This window comes from Piliocolobus tephrosceles, chromosome 16 (genome assembly GCF_002776525.5).
Source record: "Piliocolobus tephrosceles isolate RC106 chromosome 16, ASM277652v3, whole genome shotgun sequence".
Classification (NCBI taxonomy): domain Eukaryota; kingdom Metazoa; phylum Chordata; class Mammalia; order Primates; family Cercopithecidae; genus Piliocolobus; species Piliocolobus tephrosceles.
The window spans coordinates 60,145,045-60,170,571 of NC_045449.1; the positions used below are offsets into that span (position 1 = coordinate 60,145,045).

General features: G+C 43.1%; 1 protein-coding gene and 1 long non-coding RNA gene across 2 annotated transcripts in view; one reads left to right on the forward strand and one right to left on the reverse strand.

The window, feature by feature from the left end:
* PRKCA (protein kinase C alpha) overlaps window positions 1-25,527 on the forward strand; it is a 502,110-nt gene that overhangs the window by 171,505 nt on the left and 305,078 nt on the right. The window lies entirely within an intron of this gene.
* LOC111542504 lies at window positions 16,358-24,889 on the reverse strand. The gene is made up of 3 exons (XR_002731581.1): window positions 24,791-24,889; window positions 23,954-24,004; window positions 16,358-16,643 (listed from the first exon to the last, which is right to left on the reverse strand). It is a non-coding gene; the product is annotated as an uncharacterized LOC111542504 (long non-coding RNA).

The window sequence follows — 25,527 nt, forward strand, 5'->3', positions numbered from 1 at the left end:
CATTCATTCATTCATTCATTCATTCATTCATTCATTCATTCATTCATAGTCTTGCCGTGTTGCCCAGGCAGGAATGCTGAGGCTCCATCATAGATCCCTGCAGCCTGGAACTCCTATGCTCAAGCAATCCTTTCCTGCCTTAGCCTTCAGAGTAGCTAGGATTACAGGCTTGCACCACTGCAAGTGACCAATTTTTTAGAATTTCTGCAAAGATGAAGTCTTGCTATATTACCCAGGTTGGTCTGGCTTCAAGTGGTCCTCTCACTTTAGCCTCCCAAAGTGCTGGGATTACAGGCATGGACCACCCCACCCAGCCTAAGTTTTACTATAACCAATGAGGCAACCTCCGTGGAGACCAAGAAGAAGGAGTGGTACCTTCTAGACATCTTGACCTTTGTCTTTTGGTTCCAGGAGCTGTGATCACCAGGAGAAGGAAGTCCTGTCTGCTCATAGCCCACCCACCTCTGCGCAGGTCTCCCTGGGTTGGCTCATTGATGGTAGTGGTGGAAATTGTCTCAGTCATTACTTACAGCCTGTGAATCCTATTAGCATGTCTCCAATTTTCTCTGTTTTTGTCAAGGGAACATAAATCCATTATCAGGTATTTCCACAAAATTGACCTCATATTTCCTTCCCGGGTTTAGTGCTCAGTTGCCAAAAAAGAAGTGAGGAGTCAGCAGAATTGATGTGAAGTCACTTGGAGTATCTTCAAATTAACAAGACGTAACATCCCTTTCCTGCCTTTAGCCCACAGATGCTGTCCTCTGCTGAGCCACCTTCTTGCAAAGGAGGCTTTTGGAAAAGATCTTTTGGGATTCTATCAGGATCCCACATGTAAAGTAGAAGGAGAATCACAAGTTCCATGGGAAATGACTCTAGGTCATTTTTCCATTTTCAGAGAAATCAGTGCCTTTCAAAGAGACTGTAACTTTTTCTGCCTCCAACTGAACCTGCCTAATTTGTGGGGGTGAATGAGGCAGCCTTTGTTCTCTGCCAGGCTGAAGTCAGAGCCCTTAAGCATGGCTTGTTGTACTCCTCTTTCATATCGCAGAGTCCAGAGCATGGTAGAGAAATTTGGAACATCCTCGTAACTGTAGCACCACCACAAATAATAACCACAGGAGCTACCATTACGGAGGAACTGCCCCATGCCCTGCAGCCACCTCTCCTCCCCCACTCCCCCACTCCCCCGCTCCTCCTTCCTCTCCTGCTCCAATATTGCATGTTTTTACTTGACTGTGCAGCGGGCTGCCTCCCCCTGGAGCTCACTCCTTTGGCCTAGACTTTGGGTCTCTGGTGCTTGTACCTGCTCCCTCTACCCTGGGCCAGGATTCTCAGTCTCTGGGATTGGCTTCAATCTTTGTGTTTCCCCAGTACCTTGCTTACCCCTTCACACGCGCTTGGATTGCATGGACTCGCTCTGGCTTGCTCACATGAAACACTCTCCTACCCATCTCTTCCTCTCAGCTGGAGCCACTGTGCCCATTTCAGACTCTGCCTCACACCAGGACTCCAACCCTTCCCTTGTAACAGCCTCCCTTCAGGAAGGGGGCACCTTGCAGCCTAGACCCTTAGTGACCAGAGTCCCTCAGAGCAGCCTTTCCTGTTCTACTGTTGTTCAAGTGTGATGGTAGAGAAAATCAGAGCATCATGATAACTGCAGCACCATCCAAAATAATAACTACAGCAGCTACTGTTAAGGAGTACAGTGTCTAGCAGCTACTGTTTTGGTAGAAGCTCAAGCCAACACGCCTGTAATCCCAGCTCTTTGGGAGGCCGGGGTGGGCAGATCACCTGAGGTCAGGAGTTCGAGACCAGCCTGACCAATGTGGTGAAACGCTGTCTCTACTAAAAATACAAAATTAGCTGGGCGTGGTGGCACATGCCTGTAATCCCAGCTACTCGGGAGGCTGAGGCAGGAGAATCGCTTGAACCTGGAAGGCAGAGGTTGCAGTGAGTGGAGATCGCACCACTGCACTCCAGCCTGGGCAACAAGAGCGAAAGTCCGTCTCAAAAAAAAAAAAAGCTCAAGCCAGATCATCAGGATTCAAGCTCAGCCTCATGCATATGAACTATGTGACTTTGCAATTTACTACTTCTCGCTACGTCACTCTTTCTCATCCTTAATAAATCATTTATGAAGAAGATTATTAATACCATCAGTATTATGAAGACAATTACTCTTATCGTTGATCCTTATTTTCTCATGGGACCTGTCAAGTTGGAGTGACCTAACATTATACAGTTTAACCTGTTCTTCTGCAGCAACACACCCAGATGCGGAGGAACCCAAAACACCAATGGTGCTATGGACATGATCAGAACTCTCCAGTGACATTGTCTCTATTTTCTTGTGTATGTGCATGCACGCATGAGAGCTTTAAAAATTGATGGGGACCCTGGGCTGCTGGCTAAGCAGCTCTCCTGCCTTATGCCCAGACAGTGTTGTATTTGTATACATTTGCTGGGAAGGGGAGTCAACCTAGCTGGAAGGCTATTGTTGTTATGCAAATTGGAAAAGGACACTTTTAACCTACACTTGCGAAATGGCTGAGGGTGGCAGTGTGCTTAGGGCTCCAGCCTGAGTTTAATCGTTTAATGAATCCGATGGAAAAGGACCAAGTTTGCTGCTTCAAGATCCACGTTCCACCTTCAGCTGTAAAATGTGCCGCAGGTATTGCACTTGCTTGAAATAAAGCGCTGTCTTTTCTTCTTCCAAAGAATCCTTCAGCTGTGTTTTATTATACCGGCAGCCCATTTCCTCAACTTAAAGTAATGATTAACAACAACTAAAGCTTTTTCTCAATGTGGTTGGATTCAGTAGTTTTAGGATTCAGGGTGGATGTAGAAAAAGGTTTGTGGGTTGCGCGTAACCTGGGTCTTGTGGAGTATGTGGATGCTTCCCCCAGTATTCACATGGAGCAGTTATAACACAGAGCAACAGCTCTGGTGACCACTCAGTCCTCTCGCCTCCATTTCCAGGCAGACCTTACATCTTTCTCTCTGAAAGTGAGCTGAAATCTGATACCCTGTGACTTCCACCCTTTGTTTCTACAGAATTCCCATCCTTCAGGGACAAACAGAACAAGCTTAATCCTTCCTGCAAATATCAGGTCTTCAAGTATTTGCAGACAGCTAAGTTGCAAGCTGTCTTCCCTTTCAGGTGGATCCCGCACTCCTCTTAGGAAGTGGTTTCTGGTTATATTCTCTTGTCTTTGGAAAACTTAAGCCAGAGAGAGGCTGCAACCAAGCAATGAGGGCTTGGAACCCTGAACCGTGTCTCAGGAGGAGTAAATAAAGATTTGTATGGAGCTCTCACCTCCTCCATCCTAGATAATATACCTCTGTTTATGCAGTCTCTTCTCCTAGTAGCTCCTTTGGCAGCCATGGCACCTTGTTAATGTGTTTGTTAAAATGCCTCAGTCTTTTCGTCTGTGGTGCTGTCGATCAATCTCCTTCTCACTCTGCATTTCTGTAGTTTTGAAGCTAGATATGGGGATTTTCGAATGATCCTTATTACTCAGTGGAGTCTTGGTAGCTATCAGCTTGGTCCAGTTTTGGATTTTCCTTTTGGTTTCCAATTTAGTCATGCAGGATGTGTATTGTCTTTCCCAGTTTCCCTTTTCCCATTTGAGACATTTGCCTTGTGTGAGTTCATCAAGGTATGGAAAATGAAGCCCCATAGCAGCCTTGTTACCTTCATAGCAGCCTGTTACCTCTCCTAAACCAATCCCCCTTTCAGCTCACTTTTAATGCGGATACCTTTTATCTTGGGTACTTGTCAGAAGGTCTTCTTTGTATCTTTGTCTTACAGATACAGATAATTGCACAGTGTAGGAACTGATTAATGCCCAGGGGACTGAGTGCCATCACACATAATTGTGGAACGAGAGATTTTGATTGCGGTCAATGAAGATTTGCAGGAGGTTGAGGAAACTTCCTCCCTAATTGTGAGGGGTCCTTTTTAAATATTATTATACCTGATTTTCTTCTTATTTTTTATTTTTTGAGATGGAGTCTTGCTCTGTCGCCCAGGCTGGAACACAGTGGTGTGATCTCTGCTCACTGCAACCCCTGCCTCCCAGGTTCAAGCGATTCTCATGCCTCAGCCTCCCGAGTAGCTGGGATTACACATGCCTGCCACCAGGCTTGGCTAATTTTTTTATATTTTTAGTAGAGGCAGAGTTTTGCTATGTTGGCTAGGCTGGTCTTGAACTGCTGACTTCAAACGATTCGCCTGCCTTGGCCTCCCAAAGTGCTGGGATTATAGGTGTGAGTCACCGTGCCTGGCCAATTTTCTTCTACTCTTGGACTGGAAGAGGCTGGGTTTCTGCTACCTTTTCTACCTTTAGATGGATGGGGTCACACCTTGGGGGCCTTCAGTTGTTGGTGTTGAAGAGGGGGTGGCAGGCCCAGGCTCTGCAAAGCTTGGTCCTTGGGGGCATGTTACCTTTCTGCTGCACAGCACCTCCTACCGTTGTCCTGATCAAGCTGGGTTTCTTGATTTACAGGAGAGCTTGGGCTCAGAGGGAGACTGTGAGGGGCCCTGAGAGAATGCCAGCCAAGGCCCTGCCTGGTCTAACCCTGCCAGCGCCTGGCCTTTGGGCGGAACTGGGAGGGCTGGGGAAGGAGGTTCGGAGAGGCACAAGCTCTGGTTCTCTGCCATTACCTCTCAGCCTGGAAGTGGCCGTTGGATTCCTTTGTATGTTTTCTCTTTTATAGTAAATAAAGAGGGAACTTCTCCCCTCACTGGCCTGCATAGGCTACAGTTGCCGGAGGCTCAGGCTTACCTGTTCTTCTAATCATTGACCTTCTTGTTAGTTGGATTCTCTTTTTCTTTATTTAAAAACACGCCACATTTCCTTTCCCTCAGTCTTGTTGCAAGTTCCCAGTAATTTTGGAGTCCTATTAAATGACTTGTACTTTTAATAAATTTGCTTTCCCCTCAATCTGGAGAAAGAGAAGAGGAATTACTTGTAGAGTGTCTACTGTGTCTTAGGGCTAGGCTGAAGCTTCACGTACATCATCCTGTCTGTCCTTAACAGTCCTGCAAGGCTGGTGGTAATTTCCATTTTAGAGTCGGAGACAGCTGAGATTGTGGGCTTCACATACCCAGGGTCATGCAGCTGGAAAATAGGGGTGTGAAGATGAGGACACAGGGCATTGTCCCACCCACGCTACCAGGACGAGGGGCATCGTGCTAAACTCTGGCCCACTAGAAACCACCTGGGAAACATAAATACCCATGGATACAGCCATTTCAAAGATCCACACTTAGACCAGAACATTTAGCACAAACCCAAACCCACAGAAACCTCAAAAGGAATAAAAATATCATGTTAATGTTAAAAAAGATTATTTAAAATTTGGAAATAAGGCATAAAGGTAACAGCAGCATGTAGTTCTTCAAATGTTAGCCAGGGGCGTTACTTCACAAGCCTACCCAAGGGTTGTTTGTTTAGGGTGTCATACCTGGCTTTGTTTTTAACTTTTAAAAAATAACAACTTCGTGGCCAGGTGCAGTGGCTCACACCTGTAATCCTAGCACTTTGGGAGGCCGAGGTGGGCGGATCACCTGAGGTCAGGAGTTCGAGACCAGCCTGGCCAACATGGTGAAGCCCCGTCTCTACTAAAAATACAAAAATTACCCAGGCGTGGTGGCATGCACCTGTAGTCCCAGCTACTCGGAAGGCCGAGGCAGGAGAATTGCTTGAACGTGGGAGACAGAGGTTGTGGTGAGCTGAGACTGCACCACTGCAGACCAGCCTGGGCAACAGAGCGAGACTCTGTCTCAAAACAAAAAAACAAACACAGCTTTGTAATATAATTCACATAATGTACAATTCACCCATTTAAAGTGTACACTCCAGGGGTTTCTAGTAATTTCAGAGTTGTATAACCATCAGCACAGTCCATTTTAGAGCATTCTCATTGCCCCAAGAAGAAACCCATTAGCAGTTCCTCCCCGTTCTCTAACTGGGCAAACTTCTTTCAGGTATATTTATTGGTGGACTCTAATTCTCGTTTGACCTAGCTTTGCCAACTTAGTGGTTCCCTCTGTAAACCAAAAAGTGCCCAAGACAGGTCTCAATCAATTTAGAAGTTTATTTTGCCAAGGTTAAGGACATGTGCCCAGGAGACAGGTCTGTGCCTTTCGCCAAAGATGCTTTTGAGTGCTTCAGTGTTTAAAGGGGAAGAAGGAAGAAATTGTAAAGGGTGTGGGTAGATAAGAGGCAGAGAATTGCATTCTTTTCAGTCTTTCATCAGCTGTTCACATGTGAGAAGGAGTAGAGGAATAGTCACTTATGCATTCGTCTAGCTCTGTGAATCTGCTTATTTTATTTTATTTTTTTGAGATGGCGTTTCACTCTTGTTGCCCAGACTGCAGTGCAATGGCGCAATCTCAGCTCACCGTAACCTCCACCTTCCGGGTTCAAGTGATTGTCCTGCCTCAGCCTCCTGAGTAGCTGGGATTACAGGCATGTGCCACCACACCTGGCTAATTTTTAGTAGAGATGGAGTTTCTCCATGTTGGTCAGGCTGGTCTTGAACTTCTGACCTCAGGTGATCCATCCACTTTGGCCTTCCAAAGTGTTGGGATTACAGGCGTGGACCACCATGCCCAGCCCATATTCAACTTATTTTTTTAATGATAATTCATAAAACACTTTAGAATCTTGCATCGTAATAGCATTGTTGTGAACATTGCTCTGAAGTTAAGATTTTTAGTTTCTTAAGTAATTAACGGTTGAAACAATTAGAGAATATAGATGAACAAAAATAAAAGTAAAATTAAATTTTTCCAAACACTGCCTTAGAGACATCCCCTTTATCACATTGGTCTGTGTCCTTAGAGACTTTTTCTCTTGCAACAACAACTTGTAGTATTTTAAAATCAGCAAATAGCCCTACATCATGATTATAAGTTTTTCGAAACACTGTGTATAAGGGTAGGTTAAAAACCATTTTGGTTGACTGTGAAAACCCTGGAAGACAACCTAGGCAGCACCATTGAGGACATAGGCATGGGCAAAGATTTCATGATGATGACGCCAAAAGCAATTGCGACAAAAGCAAAAATTGACAAATGGCATCTAATTAAACTTAACAGCTTCTGCACAGCAAAAGAAACTATTGATCGAGTAAACAACCTACGGAATGGGAGAAAATTTTTGCAACCTATGCATCCGGCAAAGATCTAGTATCCAGCATCTATAAGGAACTTAAATTTACAAGAAGAAAACAACCCCATAAACAAGTGGGCAAAGACACGAAAAGACACTCTTTGAAAGAAGACATACAGCCAACAATCATGAAAAAACACTCAACATCACTAATCATTAGAGCAATGCAAATCAAACCTTGAAATACCATCTCACACCAGTCAGAATAGCTATTACTAAAAAGTCAAAAAATAATAGTTGCTTGGTGAGGTTGTGGAGAAAAAGGAACACTTTTACACTTATGGTAGAAATGTAAATTAGTTCAACCATTGGGGAAAACAGTGTGGCCATTCCTCAAAGGGCTAAAAGCAGAACTACCATGCGACCCAGCAATCCCATTACTAGGAATATACCCAAAGGAATATAAATCTTTCTATTATAAAGACACATGCACACATATGTTCATTGCAACACTGTTCACAATAGCAAAGACATGGAATTAACCTAAATGCCCATCAGTGATAGACTGGATAAAGAAAATGTGGTACAGATACACAATGGAATACTATGCAGCCATAAAAAAGGATGAGTTCATGTCCTTGGCAGGGACATGGATGGAGCTGGAGGCGTTTATCCTTACCAAACTAACACAGGAACAGAAAACCAGATACTGCACATTCTCACTTATAAATGACAGCTAAACAGTGAGAACACACGGACACACAGAGAGGGAAACAACACACAGTGAGGCCTGTCGGAAGATAGAGGGTGAGAAGAGGGAGAGGATCAGGAAAAATAACTCATGGGTACATGGCTTCATATCTGGTTGATGAAACAATCTGTACAGCAAACCCCCATGACACAAGTTTACCCATATAACCTGCATAGGTACCTCTGAACTTAAAAAAAAAAAAAATTTTGGTTTTAAAATTCTGGATAACAATTTATCGTATTTATTTTTGAATTCATTTTTTCTTATATTTTCTGACATGCAGTTTGGAAAGGTCATGTATTTGTTTTGTAGGATTTTTCTTTAGTTTTTAAAATTTATGGGTGCTTCTATGCCGTCACGTCCTTCTTTGTGTGAAGACTTTCCTGGTTCCTTTGTTTTGTGTTTTTCCCCAGTTGCTCTCCACTGTTACCCATGGGCATTAGAATCCCTTGGATGCCTTCAGATTTCCTTTTTGGAAGCTCCTGGCCCCATTCCTTTGTAATTATGTGGTGTTCCACGTCCCTGATGTTTTATTAGTTCCCAAGAATACTTGATAAAAGAGAGGTAATTAGCATATTTTGGCTTCTTTTTGAAGTGTTCCCCAAGATAAGCAGAGGGAAATGTTACATGGGTGAAAATTTACATAATAATGTGACCAAGCTTTGTCACAAAAGCTCAATGTAATCATGAAAAAAATGAAAGCATGTTATTTATGGAAAGTTTCTGCATGTATTTATCTCTAAGAATTAAAAATTGCCACTGCGTTATGGGTGGCCTCTGATTTCAGAAGCAACATTGTACTGTGCTTACTTGTACCGTGCCCTACCTTTCCAACCAAATTCGAACACCCTCCTTTCGTTTCTGAGACTGTTCTATGCCCATTCTACCACTGATTGAAACCAAAGCTAAACCAGAACATTAAATATGAAATGTTTTTCCCTCACCCATAGGAGCTTTGTAATTATATGGCTTCAAAAAAAAAAAAAAAACAAAACAAAAAAAACACTGAATTCTGAAATGAGAGTGTTGAGTAAAATATTTGGAACAGTTTCCTACTCTCCTTCAGTGAACTATGGCCAAAGGTAACGTTTTCTTGGTCAATGTGAATTGCATTCCTTCCCCCGAATGCTTGATTTCCCTTTGACCTATTCCGTCTCCATAGTTTGCATGAGGTGGCCCAAGCCTCTTTCCATAATTTTACATAGTTGTTACTGCAGAACGCTGCCAGGTGGCTGTCCGTCTTGGTGGGGAGAAGTCCCTGGATCTGCTGTCCTTTTTCATTCTCAGCACCAGCGTCATTTCTGCCACAAGTCTTCCTTGAGCTCAAGGCTGGGCTGAGGGCTATTGCCCGTGCACTCACACCTTACATTGGCAAGACCTTCCTCCACGTGTACGATCCTGAAATGCTCTCTCAGTGACACTTTTCCAAACTAGACTCCAAGCTCCGGAGGGACCCTGAGCGCAGTTGATCTTTACAACCACCAGGGCCCAGCACCATATCTGGGATGTAGCTGTTGCTCGATAAATATTTGTTGACCAGAAGGTAAGTGAACTGAGTACTCCCTGTCCATCATCTGTTTCTTTCTTGCCTACATTCCTGCCAACCCCCGTGTATGACAACGACTCTTCAGTCCCAGGCCTAATAGACTTGCCCCAGTCAGCTCCTTCCTGATTTCATAGAAAAGTGACATGATTGAATACTTCTTCCTTCCTGAAACGTTTCCCCCTGTCAGATGTAGGGGCTTCTGCTCTCTGCTTGCCTCTCTGCTAGGCCTGTCTCTGAGGTTTGACTAACTCCTCTTGTCACCCCTTCAGCACTATGAGCAAGGAATTCTGGTTCTCCTCGCACCATCTTTTTTGAAATTGCATTCGTGGTCTCCACCATCTCTTCTAGGCAGGTGCCTGAAGGGACTGGGCTTCATGTAGTCCTCCCAGGCCTGCCAGGCTTTCCGGCCTTCAACTAGGAGCTTTCTGCGTGTCTTGGAGGGAGTGACCAGTGGACAAACATACAACTCTATTTTGAAAGTGGATTGGGGCCTGGTGCAGTGACTCATGCCTGCAATCCCAGCACTTTGGGAGTCAGAGTTGGGGATCATGAGGTCGGGTGTTCGAAACTAGCCTGGCCAACATGGTGAAACCCCATCTCTACTAAAAATACGAAAATTTACTGGGCGTGGTGGCGGGCACCTGTAATCCCAGCTACATGGGAGGCTGAGGCGGGAGGATCACTTGAACCTGGGAGGTGGAGGTTGCAGTGAGCTGACATCACACCACTGCACTCCATCCTGGGCTACAGAACGAGACTCCGTCTCAAAAAAAAGAAAAAAAAGTGGATCGAGTATAAATTATGAAATTGCAAAGACCAGAAGGATAGATGTGGGTCTTGCAAGGCCTTGCCCTTGAGTTTGCAATCAACTGGCTTGTTTAATAAACAAATATGTACTAAGGATGATGGCTCCTCACAGAACTTAGGGCATGAAATCATTGACTTCAGAATAAAACTGTAGCTTAGGACTCAAAGAGAAGAACAGAGGCGAGGAGGAATCATGACCTCACCCACTGCTCACCCCTTCCAGTGCCCACCTAGAACCCTCCAGGGATCACAGCTTCAGAACCCTTCCAGTGGATTCTTTCTGAAGTTCATTCTCAGACTCTCAGTGATATTTACTGCCTTTTAAATTAGGAATGTTCTTCACAAGAAGGAATGCTACAGGTTACTTCATTGGGTACGAGGTGAAGATTCCAAGTGTTCATTTTCTGGGTGACTGTATCATTTGTGTGGGAACCCACATTCTTATCTCACCACTAAAGATCAAGAAAGTGCTTTCATCGGCCAGCAAGCATCACTTGTATGTGGTCATTTTATGATTACGACAGGTACCAGCTGGTGTATTAAGCAGAACGCACACATACAAAGGCAATGATTTTAAACTGGACTTCGGATTAAAGTAATATATTTAACCCCTTAAGAGTTCTGACTGTATTCAACTTACTTATAATCACGAGCACATGAGTCTGTACTAATGCCCCGGATGTTTTTGAATTTGGCAACTTCTATTTCCTATTTGTGATTTAGGTTTAAATAACTTTTTCACTTATGGTCACGTGTAATCTTTGTGTGCCTTTGTTTTTCCCCGTGGAAGTATTCACAGGGCCCTAAGTCACTGGTTTGGTAATAGCTTGTTGCTGCTACGGACTTAAAGGTACCCTCTGTGTTTTTAACAGATACGGACATGCTGTCCCGTGGGGCTGTCGGGGAAGAATGCCTTGAATCCCTAACCACTTACTCTTGTTCATAGTACTTAATTGTCACTTACTGAATCACCTGCCTTCTAAAAACCACCTTGTTGCATGTATTAGTTTGTTAGGGCTGTCATAACAGATTACCACAAACCGGGCCGCTTAAACAACGGAGGTGTGTTGCCTCACTTCCAAAGGCTGGATGCTGGGAGGGTGGGTTCCTTCTGAGGGCTGCAAGAGAGACTCTGTTCCATGACTCCCCCTGGCTTCTGGTGGTTTCCGGCAATCTTTGGCATTCCTTGGCTCGCAGAAGCAGAAGCATCACTGTAGTCTCTTTCTCCATCTTCACATGAGTTCTTCCAGGGTGTGTTTATGTTCAAATTTGCCCCTGCCTTTTTTTTTTTTTGAGACGGAGTCTCTCTCTGTCACCCAGGCTAGAGAGTGCAGTGGTGCGATCTCGGCTCACTGCAAGCTCTGCCTCCCAGGTTCACGCCATTCTCCTGCCTCAGCCTCCCGAGTAGCTGGGACTACAGGTGCCCGCCTCCACGCCCGGCTCATTTTTTGTATTTTTTAGTAGAGACGGGGTTTCACCGTGTTAGCCAGGATAGTCTCGATCTCCTGACCTGGTGATCCACCCGCCTTGGCCTCCCAAAGTGCTGGGATTGCAGGCGTAAGCCACCGCACCTGGCCCAAATTTCCCTTTTTTGTAAGGATGCCAGTCATATTGGATTAGAGGCCTTACCTTGTGCCAGTGTGACCCCATCTTCACTAATTATATCTACAGCAGCCCTTTTTCCGAATAAGATCACATTCTGAGATACTGAAAGTTGGAACATCAACATGAATTTTGTGGGGATAGTTTGTGTTAGTCCGTTTTCATGCTGCTGATAAAGACATACCTGAGACTAGATAATTTATTAAGAAAAAGAAGTTTAATGGGCTAACAGTTCTACATGGCTGGGGAGGCCTCACAATCATGGCAGAAGGCGAAAGGCCTGTCTTACATGGTGGCAGGCGAGAAAGAGAATGAGAGCCAAGCAAAAGGGGGGACCCCTTATAAAACCATCGAATCTCATGAGACGTATTCACTATGACGAGAACAGTATGGGGGAAAGCACCCCTATGATTCAGTTGTCTCCCACTGGGCGCCTCCCACAACTTGTGGGAATTATTTGAGCTACAATCAAGATGAGATTTGGGTGGGGACACAGCCAAACCATATCACAGTTCAACCCCTAAAAGTATAGCTAGTACCTGAAATAATCAGATGACATGTTTATTTGGCAATTCTGTGGAGAGATGGGTAGAAATAACAGTAAATTGCATTGAGTGTATGCTCAGAGACTATCGAGAAAGGCAATTGTTGTTGGATCCTAAATTGTATGAAAGAATTTGGGGGATTGTTTTTGACATATGTCGTATAAAAGTAACTTCTTTCCCAGGTTTCTTTTATTTTTTTCTGACCAGCTCTTTGTCCATACCGATTCAATAATTTCCCAATGTCCTTCAACTAATGGAGAAAAAGAGTTTGACCACATTTGTAAAATCCAATCTAACTACTGTATTTATGTTTTAGCTTTTTATTATGTACATTTTCATATATCTGGAAAAGCAGAGAGAATAGTATAATAAAAACCATATACTCTTCTTGCAGCTTTAATAATTGTCAACTATTACCAACTTGTTTCATCCATCTTCCCTCCACATATTTTTCTTGCTGGAGTCTTATAAAGGGGATTGCAGATATCCTATTATTTCACTTGTGTAACTTTTTTTTAAGTTAGAGAAATATAATGTTATACTTTCTCACTATTGAAATTAAGGAGGAGAAAGGTAAAACTACTTAACGATAAGTATTAGGACATATACCTTGGCTTTTACACTGTAATGAATTTAAAGAAGGAAAAGCAGGAGATAAAGGAGGAGCTGGGCAGGTGGGGATGGGAAGAGAGAGGATATGAGAGACACCAACTCCTTTACATGTTTTCCCTCCCTACCACGTTTCCTTCCCTAACTAAACTCCGAGCTCCTCAAGGGCAGAAACTGTGTCTTGATCCCCCAGTTACCTTCATACCTTATAGGAAACTGGTGTATAGTAAGCGTACATCAGTAAACATTTGCTGAATAATTGAATGAATAAAAGAATGAACGATGCTCCCCCAAAACCTTGCATAGAAAGATACAGAGACACGCTCAGAAAAATACACATTTAGCTCTAGAGGTAAGAAAAAAGAAATAAAAAGACCCTGAAAGATACATTGCTTCTCGTAGTCTCCAGGATATTTTCTCTGACATTTAGATCCTGTGTAGCGTTTCTGCAACCCTACCAAGAAACAGGACTGTCCTAATGTGCTAAGTACTTATGCCCTTAGCGAGGTGGAGAGGTTTCATCCATGCTGTGAGAGCTCATTCTTCATTTGCATTAAGTGAGAATCGAAGCCCGAGTTCTGAGTGTTTTGACTACCTTCCATCCTCTCAGAATTCTGGAGCCACACTTTGTTTTGCCTGCCATTTGGGAGAAGACCTGGGTTGCTGTGAAAGTTAAAGGGCTACACATTTTGCTGAAAAAAGAGACTGCAGTCTCAGATGTCCACACTGCAGGCAGACCTACATGCTTATAGATATGAGTGACATTGAAGCAGGGGAAACAAGTCTGTTCCACTAGACCGAGGAGGCCTTGGACTGAAGGCAAGAGAGAGAAGGCAGAGCATACAGTCCTAAAGCCCAGTCCAGCCTCCTCAACTCCTTGCAACTCTCTCTCAAACCCCAGTTTAAGTAATTCCAGACTGAAAAATAAAAGCCTTAAAAATACTGCAGAGAAAAGTTTGGTGTTAGAGTCATGGTAAACCCTTGTGTAGAACGTGTTGCAATAATTAGTTTTTAGGGTCAAAATGAGGAAACCTGAAATGCACACTGGGTTGTGGGTGTTCAGACATGAAGCATGTAGTGCACAGTGATGAAGGCTTTATGCCCTTATGAGATTAAAGGAAAGTTGGATTCATCCGAGGATTCTGAAGTCAGCTCCCAAACACTGCTTGATCTGAGTTTTCCAAAGTAAACCTTTGGGTTTCTCTTTACATATTTTTGCGTGATTTGTCGTATACTTATCTGTAAGGGTTTTGTTGTTGTTGTTGTTTCCATAGAGCAGATACCGTTTTACGTTACAGGTAGTCAAGATTTCATTCATGTATATTCTTAGTCACTATGAGAAAAATCTATTTCGTTGTAGTTCTGAGTTGAATATGGGAATAAGTTGAAATAAAAGAAGAGAGACCGTTTATCTGTTAGCAAACGTGTCACTGTCATCATCTGTATCCTTCTAAGTGTGTGGTTTCTGGGCCATGATGGGCGAGTAATGACCACTCCCATCACCATTCTCGTCTTCTCTCCTTGGCTCTGGAAGGCATCTTTTATACTGGTGATTGCCCGACTGTTCTTGAGATTTTTCTTCCCTCAACCCTCTCCAGCCCCCTGCTCTCTCCTGATTCTTCCCACCCCTCAGACAGCCTCGTCCTTTCTACCATCAAACACAAAACTTGGGTGTTTCCAGGACTCGCCTTGCAGTTCTCCCTTACCATGAAGACACCTCTCAGGGCTTGGTCCACAGTCTCCCATTGTCTTTTGGCTTCTAACCTTGAATTTACACCTGCTTGCCTGACACATCTATCTGGGTTACCTAGCAGCATATTATATTTAACTTTTCTCAAATTGAGACCCGTGTTTATTTCATTATTTTTTATTGATCTATAATAGTTGTACATATTTTGGGGATACATCTGACATTTTGATACAGGCATCAAAATGCCATCCACAGAGTTCATTGGGAGCATGTGCACAGGTATCAAAATATCAGAAGCACCCCCAAAATATGTACAACTATTATATATCTACATACAATGTGTAGTGATAAAATCAGGGCAACTGAAATATTCATCATCTCAAACGTTTATATTTTGTGTTGGGAACATTACAAATCTTTTCTTCTACCTATTTTGAAATATACAATAAGTTATTAACTATAATTTCCCTGCCATACTATCGGTTACTAGAACTTATTCCTCCTATCTAACTGCATTTTTGAACCTGTTAACTAACTGGTCTTCTGCCCTTTCTCTCCTCTTTTCTCTTCCCAGCGTCTGATGGTAGCCACCATTCTACTCGTTACCTCTGTGAGATCCACTTTTTTAGCTCCCACCTGTGAATGAGAGCATATGATGTTTGTCTTCCTGTGCCTGGCTTATGTCACATCATATAATGACCTCCAGTTCCATTCATGTTGCTGCAAATGATAGGATTTCATTCTTTTTTTATGGTTGAATAATATTCAATTTTGTCGACATACTACATCTTCTTCATTCATCTGTTGATGGGCATTAGGTTGATTCTGTATCTTGGCTCTAGTGAATGGTGCTGCACTGAACGTGGGATTACAGGTGTCCGATAGACTGATTTCCTTTCTTTCGATCTGATGGTAGCTCTGTGTTTAGTTGTTTGGGAACGTCCATAGTGCTTTCTGTAGTGGCTCTACCACTTCACATTCCCACCAGCAGCATCCCAGCCTTCCCTTTTCTCTGCATCCCCACCAGCATCTGTTCTTTTTTTGTCATTTTGATAATAGCCATTCTAACTGTGGTGAGATGTTGCTGTGATTTTCGTTTTGCATTTCCTTCATATTTAGTGGTGATGAACATTTTTTCTTCTACCTGTTGGCCATTTGTTTGTCATCTTTTGAGAAATGTCTGTTCAGGTCTTTTGCCCATTTTAAAATTGTTGAGTGAAGAGTTTGAGAATTATTTTTTCCAATTCTGAAGGTGGTTTCTTCACTTTGTTTCCTTTGCTGCACAGAAGCTTCTTAGCTTGATGTAATCCCATTTGTCTGTTTTTGCTTTTGTTGTCTGTGCTTTTGAGGCCTTGCCCCAAAATTTTGTCCAGACTATAATGCCCTCTAGCATAAAACCCCTGTTTAAACAATATGAAGAGTAATTTCTCCTCTTTGAGCTTGTATAATACTCAGGTTGGAAGTCCCCATGTCCAGGTTAATTCTTAACTTGCCCCTTGGTCTTCTCTGTTCATTTTCTACAACCTGCCAGTTCACCCTTTAGTATTTAGAATTCTTTCTGTGGAAAGTGCAGAAGACTCATTCAAACTGGCGTGAACAGTAAAAGCATGTGTGATATGACTTTGTGGATTCAAGTGTATTATATGGTATGTAAATGAAGAAAATGACGTTTTTAAAGGGTATTTAATGGTTCCCGTGACTGAGCAGTCTGAAGGCGATAGCCTTGCTGACGCCAAGATCTGGTTTCTTTCTTTCTCCTCTGAGTCTTCTGTATTCTCAGTTTCATCATACGGCTCACCTCTTGGTTGCAGAATGGTAACACCCTTTACTCAGTCGCTCTGGCCGGAAGCTGGGGGCCATTCTTGACTCTCCTTTCCTTCACATCCCACATTCAATCTCAGCCCTGTGTTCAAAGTATGCCTCAGGTCCAACCAGGGAAAAATGCACAAAAGATGCTCACCAGTCTTTGCTGAAATTAGAGAAAAAGAAGGCAAGGGAAGAATTAAAGATGAATCTTCTGAAGAAGGGGGAAAGAGGCTTGCCTGCTTAGAATGGGGAATACTGGATTTTGGAAAGAGTTCATTGGGAGCACGTGCACAGATGCTGAAAGGCAGAATCAAGGTGCTGTCTGATGAATGACATTCTTTATATATGTGATACAGGGCGTTTATTTGATTTGTTTTCATACGACTTTTAATGTGTATCCCAGGAGAAGACTGTTTTCATTGTTACAAATCTGAAACCAATAATTTTCTTTTAACATGTAGATATAATATAAGCTCACTTTTTCATTACTTTCCCTACAAAGCTGAAAGCAGTTGACTTGCCTTAGAGATTCTCCTTTCATTGTATTCTGCTGTGACGTTGCCTTTCATTAATCCCTTCTAGCTAAGCAAAATTTAATTAGAACCATCTCACGTGTTGGCAACCATTTATGTATTTAAAAAAAGAATTCAAGGAAGCTCAGCTACCAGTCTTCTCTTCTAAGCAAAGTCTATTATATTTAGTAGGTTCTTTCCAGAATTCAGAATTTGTTACATAATGGCTTTTTCTTCATTAATTTTGGATAATAGGGAATTTCTATTCCTGTGTTCCGTTTTACATGACTGTGACCTGAATTTGAAATGACATGGACTTGAGGGTGAAAGGAAAGGAAATTATTTTTTAAAGGAGAAATGGAAAATGACTCTTAGCAGCACATACATACACACACACACACACACACACACACTATATATTTCCCCCTCAATGAATATAGCAATCCATGTTAGGTGTAAATAGCGATGAACCCATTTTGCATATAGATTAAGTGACCAAATGTCTCAGTAGTTTGGCAGGAAAGCCAGGCCTGCAGCCTGAGGGGCCTCACTTCCACCATCATTATTGACAATTATGTGCTCAAGCGAGCAGGGAGGGTGCAAGGAACATGTCTCCAGTCCTCAAAGATTATGTGAGTCCTTTGCTCTGAAGTCTGAATTTTCCCTTTGTCTCCAATTTATGCCAACACTGATTTTATTTAGAATTTTATAGAATGGAAGCAAAATCTTTCTTTCATCCTTTCTTTTCTTTCTTTCTTTTCCTTCCTTCCTTCCTTTCCCTTTCCCTTTACTTCTTTTTTTTTCTTTCGTTCTTTCTTTCGTTGAGACAGGGTCTCACTCTGTCACCCAGGCTGGAGTACAGTGGCATGATCTCAGCTCACTGCAACCTCCACCTCCTGGGTTCAAGTCATCCTCCCGCCTCAGCCACCCAAGTAGCTGGGATTACAGGCACGCAACACCACACCTAGCTAATTTTTGTAATTTTAGTAGAGACAGGGTTTTGCCATATTGGCCAGGCTGGTCTTGAACTCTTGACCTCAAGTGATCTGCCTGTCTTGGTCTCCCAAAGTACTAGGATTACAGGCATGAGCAACCACACCTGGCCCAAATCCTCTTTTTTGATGTCATAATGAACTCAACTATGAACACAAGTAATCACAAAAAGTCTATATAAGCAAGGCTCTTCCTGCCTCTTCCTACTCTTCTTATGTATAATTTCATAAATACTGCTTTAGGTTAATAAGTTAAAAATTTTTATTGTAGGTTATGTATAAGATTTACCCCTTTAACCATTTTAAATGTACAAGTCAGTGGCATTAAGCACATTCCCAGTGTTAGACAACCATCACTACCATCCATTTCCAGAACCCCCCCCCCCCTTTTTTTTTTCTGGCATTGGTGTTTTGCTCTTGTTGCCCACGCTGGAGTGCAATGGAGGGATCACAGCTCACTGCAACCTCTGCCTCCTGGGTTCAAGTGATTTTTCTGCCTCAGCCTCCCAAGTAGTTGGGATTGCAGGCGCCCACCACCACGCCTGGCTAATTTTTTGTCTTTTAAGTCGAGATGGGGTTTTACCATGTTGGCCAGGCTGGTCTTGAACTCCTGACCTCAGGTGATCCGCCTGCCTTGGCCTCCCGAAGAGCTGGGATTACAGGCATGAGCTACCGCACCTGGCCCCCCAGAACTCATTTTTATCATTTCAAACAAACTCTACCTATTAATCACTAACTCCCTATTCTCCCCCTCGCCCACAACTGATCACTTCTATTCTACTTTGTGTTTCTATAAATTTGCCTGTCCTAGGTACCTCATATGAGTGGAACCATACAATATTTGCCCTTTTGTGCCTGGCTTATTTCACTTAGCATAACACTCTGAAGGTTCACTGATGATGTAGCATGGGTCAGAGTTTCATTTTTTAAGGTTGAGTCATATTTCATTGTATATGTATACCACATATTGTTTATTCATCGTTGACGGATATTTGGGTTGTTTCTTATTGTCTGTCATGAATAATGCTGCAGTGAACACTGGTGTGCAGATGTCTGTTTGGGTCCTTGCTTTTGATTCTTTTGGGGCTGTGTCTAGGAGTGGAATTGCTGGGTCATATGGTAATTCTATGTTTAATTTTGGGGAGAACCAACAAACTGATTTCCCGGCGACTGCACCATTTTACATTCCCACCAGCAATGGACAAAGGCTCCAATTTCTCTGCATCCTTGCCGACACTTGTCATTTTACCCATTCTTTTCTTTTTTTTTGAGATGGAGTCTTGCTCTGTCACCCAGGCTGGAGTGCAGTGGCGCGATCTCGGCTCACTGCAACCTCCGCCTCCTGGGTTCAAGCGATTCTCCTCCCTCAGCCTCCCAAGTAGCTGGGATTACAGGCGAGCACCACCACGCCTGGCTAATTTTTGTATTTTTAGTAGAGACAGGGTTTCACCATATTGACCAGGTTGGTCTCAAACTCCTGACCTCTAGTGATCTGCCGATCTCGGCCTCCCAAAGTGCTGGGATTACAGGTGTGAGCCACCATGCCCGGCCCCATTCTTTTCCTTTTTAAATAATAGCCATTCTAAAGGGTATGAAGTGGTGATGAATTACTTTTAATTGGAATTTTCCCTCAGCTTGGAACCATGGCTGATGTGCGTGTGATTCATGTTGGTTGCATGCTTGAGGAGGAATTTGCCTTGATTGACTAGGACCACTGTGCTGCATCTGATTCCTATATCTGTGGCATCAGTTTGCCATATTCTTTTCGTTTTTCTGTAAACCTCTCTTCACGAATGGAGTATGGAAAAAGCCTCTGGACTTACCATTTGCTCAAGATCACTCTAGGAAACATTGTCCAGCGCTGAGAGCCCCAGCTCATCCATCCATAGAGTGATGACTTTTGACACAGAAGCAAGGTACTCTGAGGTCCCTGTGTGTGTCTCATGGGCCAAGACTCATTGTTGCTAAATTATTCAAATTCATGGGGAGAGCAGCATCAGAGGGAGTGCTGTTCCCCTTACAAGAGTGTTTGCCTTCAGCACACCCTTTGCTGGTTTTTGTTCTCTTTAAGCTCTTGAGCACAGTTGAGAACCACTCAATTGAGAACCAATTGAGAAATTGGAGTCTGTGCCCCTTGCTGGTGGGAATGTAAAATGGTGCAGTCGCCGGGAAATCAGTTTGTTGGTTCTCCCGAAAATTAAATATAGATTTACCATATGACCCAGCAATTCCACTCCTAGACATAGCCCCAAAAGAATCAAAAGCAAGGACCCAAACAGATAATCTGCACACCAGTGTTCACTGTGGCATTATTCATGAATCACAATTCAGAATCAACATGGCAGCGTCAAAATACAACTCAACTTTTCCCAAAATTTTTATGAATTCTCTTTTGTTGTTGTTTTTTTGCGATGGAGTCTTGCTCCGTCACCCAGGCTGGACTGGAGTGCAGTGGTGTGATCTCAGCTCACTGCAACCTCTGCCTTCCGGATTCAAGCGATTCTCCTGCCTCAGCCTCCCAAGTAGCTGGGATTACAGGCACAAGCAACCAAGCCTTGCTAACTTTTGTATTTTTAGTAGAGACGGGGTTTTGCCATAATGGCCAGGGTGGTCTTGAACTCCTAACCTCAAGTGATATGCCCACCTCAGCCTCCCAAAGTGTGGGGATTACAGGCGTGACCCACCGCTCCTGGCCATATGAATTCTTGAGCCAAACACAGGTGACTGTTACTTGTTCTGTTTCTGAAATATACTTTTGACAAGTGGTGAAAACTCTGCTTAATTCCCATCTAGTTTACTTCCATAAGCAAGATTAGCAAGGAATATGGATCAGTAGATTGGGTGTTCTCAGTTTTAAAGCCGGGTAATATCAAGATTTGTTACTTGGCCAAGTCTGTGGTCTTTATTATTTTTTTGTGCCACCATGTCATTTACTCAGTGTGATTTGTGCATTTCCTGTGTCATCCATCACTGCTGGGGAGCATACACATATCACGTAGAGGATTAGAGGAAAGTGATTTTGTGCTTAGAAAATACTTGAACGAAGATTTACTTTGACTGGAAGCTGCAGGATAGCTGCCTGTTTTAAAACCTCTCATTGGGTTATATAACCAGAGGTGACCCAAAGTCTTTAAAGATGAGTTTCCATCTCTGAGTGAGTTTTTGTTGGATAGCTTGTGCTTGCTGGAGCAAAGACCTGTTTAAGGGCCAAGAGTGGCCCCCACGACAGTCATCGGGTGGAATCTTCCATGACATGTTTCCACTTCCTCCCAGCTGAGTGGCTGCTGTCTTTAAGTTCCTTCTACCAAGGTCAGGCAGATGTTTGTTGAAGGTTTACTATGTAACAGGTACCACCTTTTTACCTCTTTACTCCAATTTCCTTTGCTTCATGTACCGTGGTTAGATGAATTCCTTTAGAGTCCCCCCCCCCCCCCCAAAAAAAAAAAAAAAAAAAAAAAAAACAAAAAGCAATAGCTTCTGATTTTTAGCCAGGGGAAAGCCTGTGTTGTCCATCTCCAGGTAAAGCCAATGCATCCTTTTGTTTTACTGAGCCAGTCTTTTCCACTTTCAGCAACACTAGCAAGACTTCTCAAATGTCTTCCTTAGATTATCTTACAAAATATGCATTATCCAATTTAGTTTGGAACTTGAACCCAAAGATCAAGGCCAGCCATCTGTGATTTTTGAAACCTCTGGCTGTTGCTCAGTTTTCTGGGGCAGCCTTTCCCAGGCACATGCTGCATCCAGCCGGTGTCAGCCAACCTCCAAGCTCCTCTTTCCTGCTCCCCTCAGGGTAAGTGGGGGTGTTGGAGAGGAGAGGGAGGCATCTGGGTTTTTTTCTCCTTAGTTACCCAGGATTGGGCACATTCTGTTTCTTCTTCCTTTGGAGATCATCCATTTTGAATTTTGAATCTTCAAATAGGCTTAGAGGGCTCTTTATCCCTCAGACAATGTGTCTGTGATTGGCTGTCTGGAAACACATGGCCCTTCTGTCTGCCTCTCACAGGATGAATCCAGTCCTTCAAATGGGAAGCTTTCCTGTGAGGTAGGTGGGGAGGGGGTAGTTAAGGCAGTCTGGGAGGAAATTAATTTGGGATAGGTAAGGCTTGTTGCTGCTCTTGCAAATTATAGTGGATAATGAGGGCCTGGGTCATCTTATGATAAAATTTGACATAAGAGATTTTTTTTGAGGTGTACAATAGAAATACTTCCAGCTGTAGATACATAATTGCATTGATGTGTAAATCGTAGACAGAAAGAACAGATACAAAAAGCAAACTCTTCTTCCATGGGATTTGATAAGTGTGAGTTTTCTTAACAGTGTTCATCTGAATGTGGAGATGTTTTTTTTAAAAAGAGATGAAAGGCCCAAATGTTTGAACGATTAAGTAGGGAATAAGAATGCTTATTTTCCACCCAAAACACTGCATCTGTAATAAACCATGATGAGGAAGTAATGCCCCTGTAACCTTTTTCCTCTGGTAATTTATCTTTCTAATTCCAGTGGATGAAAGATGACTCTGTGCCTGGGGAGAGCGAGCAGGTCAGATTAATTTGTGCCATCACAGTGCAGCTTTATTATCCATCCTTCAAGAGTTTTGCAATCAAGATGCTTTTAGCAGAAACACAGTGGAAAGGCCACTTCTCTCAGGGCTTGTAGGAGCTAAGCACTGCCCTTTGAGTGTCTCTGTGCTGCCTGGGCAGCCAAGAGGGCTGTTTTCTTCACTTCACACTCACCTCCTCCTGCCCCTGACTGTGCAGGGCAGACAGGTGTGGCCAGCGTGCTCCGCAGCCAGCAGGATCCCTCACCCAGGGTACCTCCCCCTATAAAGGGATGCCTGCTTTAAGACATCTCCACTTGTCACCTTTCTGTGGATGGTTCCTGTTTGGATATCTGACTCGTTGTCTGCTCAATATCAGGCATGCATTTTCTTTTTTAAAAAGTGTATTTTTACAGTGACGTGGTATCATGAGTACCTTTAAAATGTGTATTTTTACAATCACATTATATTATGATTACCTTAAAAGAAAACTCTGTAAAAAGCATTATCCATGATTCTCTTTCCTTAATATAACATATCTTCATCCTCTGGGTTTTATATTTGTGTATATGTGTATGTCTGTGTAGGTATATTTGTGTGTGTGTATGTGTGTCTATTTTGTCATGTACCCATTTTCCTGTTACCCATGTAAAAAATCTTGGCATCAGCTCTATACCCTTTCTGCTCTGGAAATCCTGCCAGTGGATATGACATGAGGAAAGGAGAGGGGGCCGTGGTGTCCAGCAACTCTTAGCATGAATCCTGGTTCCATCACATGGTGACTCACCTTGGGAAAGACCATCGTCTGTTTGTTGGTTCATTCATCTATCCATCTGTCTGTCCTCCCTGCCTCCCTTCCTGTCTCCTGTTCACAAGCATTCACTGTACTGTTGTACAGCATGCTAGATGCGGGGGATCTGGGCAGCATTTTCCCATCCATAAAATATAGATATTGCAGCATATTTAGGAGCATTGTTATGAGGATTCAACTTGCTAATGCATGTGAAGAGACCTAGCACAACAGCAGCAACAGCCTGGCACGTGATAGGATGCCAGTTAATGGTGCTGTGTGGTCAGTCAGCAAGTCTCATCGTTCTTGTGTAATTTCCCTGGCCTCTGTTACTTACATTTCTTAGCAGCCTGCATGATGATGGGCAATTACTTTCATACCTAGACTGTGCAAGAGGCTTTTAAAGGGACATTATAGGCCTCAATCTATTCTATTAAACTCTTCCTGTTACCACCATTTGCACTTCTAAAGCATTGTTTCTGTCTGTGTTACTCTTGGTGCAGAACCTTTCAGTGACTTCCAAGGCTTTTCTGAATTTCTTACTGGCCACTTGCGGCCCTCTCAGTACTCTAGGCTCCTCTTGAGATTTCAGCTGTGAGCCATCTTGCCACCCTCTTCCACCTACGGAAATGACTCACCCATTTGGTCTTCTGTGTCTGCTGCCATATGTGCAGGGAACTGCATTGTCACTGGTGAGAGGAGAAAACGGCATATGAGCCACACATTTGGGAAGCTCTAACCTTCCTTGTGCAGTGTCTTAGTTCATTGTTGCTGCTATAACAGAATACCTGAGACTAGGTGATTTGTAAAGAACAGAAATTTGTGTTTTCACAGTTCTAGAGGCTGGGAAGTCCGAGATCAAGGTGCCAGCATTGAGCAAGGGCCTGTTTACTGCATGCTCCCAGGGGGAGGAAAACCTTATCTTCCCGTGGCAGAAGGCAGAAGGGCATAGAGACAAAAGGGGGCTCTACTCACCCTTTTGTAATGACGTTGATACTACCACTGAGGGCAAAGCCCTTATGGCCGAGTTACCCTCCAAGGGTCCCATCTCCCAAAACTGCCACTGTGGCAACCAAATTTCAACACGGGTTTCAGAGCTGACTTGCAATCAAACCATAGCATGCAGTAAAGACTTAGGACTAAGCTAGTATTTCTGAGGGTATACTGTTTTTTAACATGTTGTTATTATTCAACAAATGATAAGAGTAGTAGATGATACCTTTTTGGAGCTAGACTTCAAGCTTTCAAGGAGAGACTAACTAGGTCATGTATTTTTTTGTATCCTCTATATTATTACCATCAATACAAACCTTTTAGGGGGCCATGTGCAGTGGCTCACACCTATAATCCCAGCACTTTGGGATGCCAAGGCGGGCAGATTGCTTGAGCTTAGGAGTTTGAGACCAGCCTGGGCAACATGGTGAAACCCTGTCTCTACAAAAATGTAAAAATTAGCAGGGTGTGGTGTCACTCACCAGTATTCCCAGCTCCTTGTGGGTCTGAGGCAGGAGGATTTCTTGAACCCAGGAGGCCGAGGCTGCAGTGAGCCAAGGTCACCCCACTGCATTCCAGCCTGGGTGACAAAGTGAGACCCTGTCTGGAGGGGGAAAAAAAAAAAGCCTCTTAGGGGATTACTTTCTATAACATTTATTTTGTTGATTCATCCTCAGGACTATTTATCGTGAACCCAGGAGGCGGAGCTTGCAGTGAGCTGAGATCCAGCCACTGCACTCCAGCCTGGGCGACAGAGCGAGACTCCGTCTCAAAAAAAAAAAAAAAAAAAAAAACAAACATATTAAACTCTGAAAATATTTACTGGGTAGTAGATTTTGCTGAATTTGCAGAAACTCTCCCAACTGATGACAGCATCTGTAGCAAAAAGACAGATACAGGAAGGTGTTAAGGTGTTTCCTAAGATTGTTTTGTTTTGTTTTGTTTCATTTCAAAGGTCTGTTTTCTGTAGATTGTATTTGTGTCTGAATGAGTTTATTAAGTTCAGCATTTCTGCTGAGGAAGTCCTGCAACCCACATTTAGGGATACTCACATTATTTATAATCAGTTATTCTCTTTATATTTTATTTCACCTGCAGAATATAATGTTTATATACATTTATGTATGTGTTAGTGTGTTGCTGTAGGATGGTGCAAAGTATTTTATTTTATTTTTTTATTTTATGTTATGTTATGTTATTTTTTGATATGGAGTTTCAC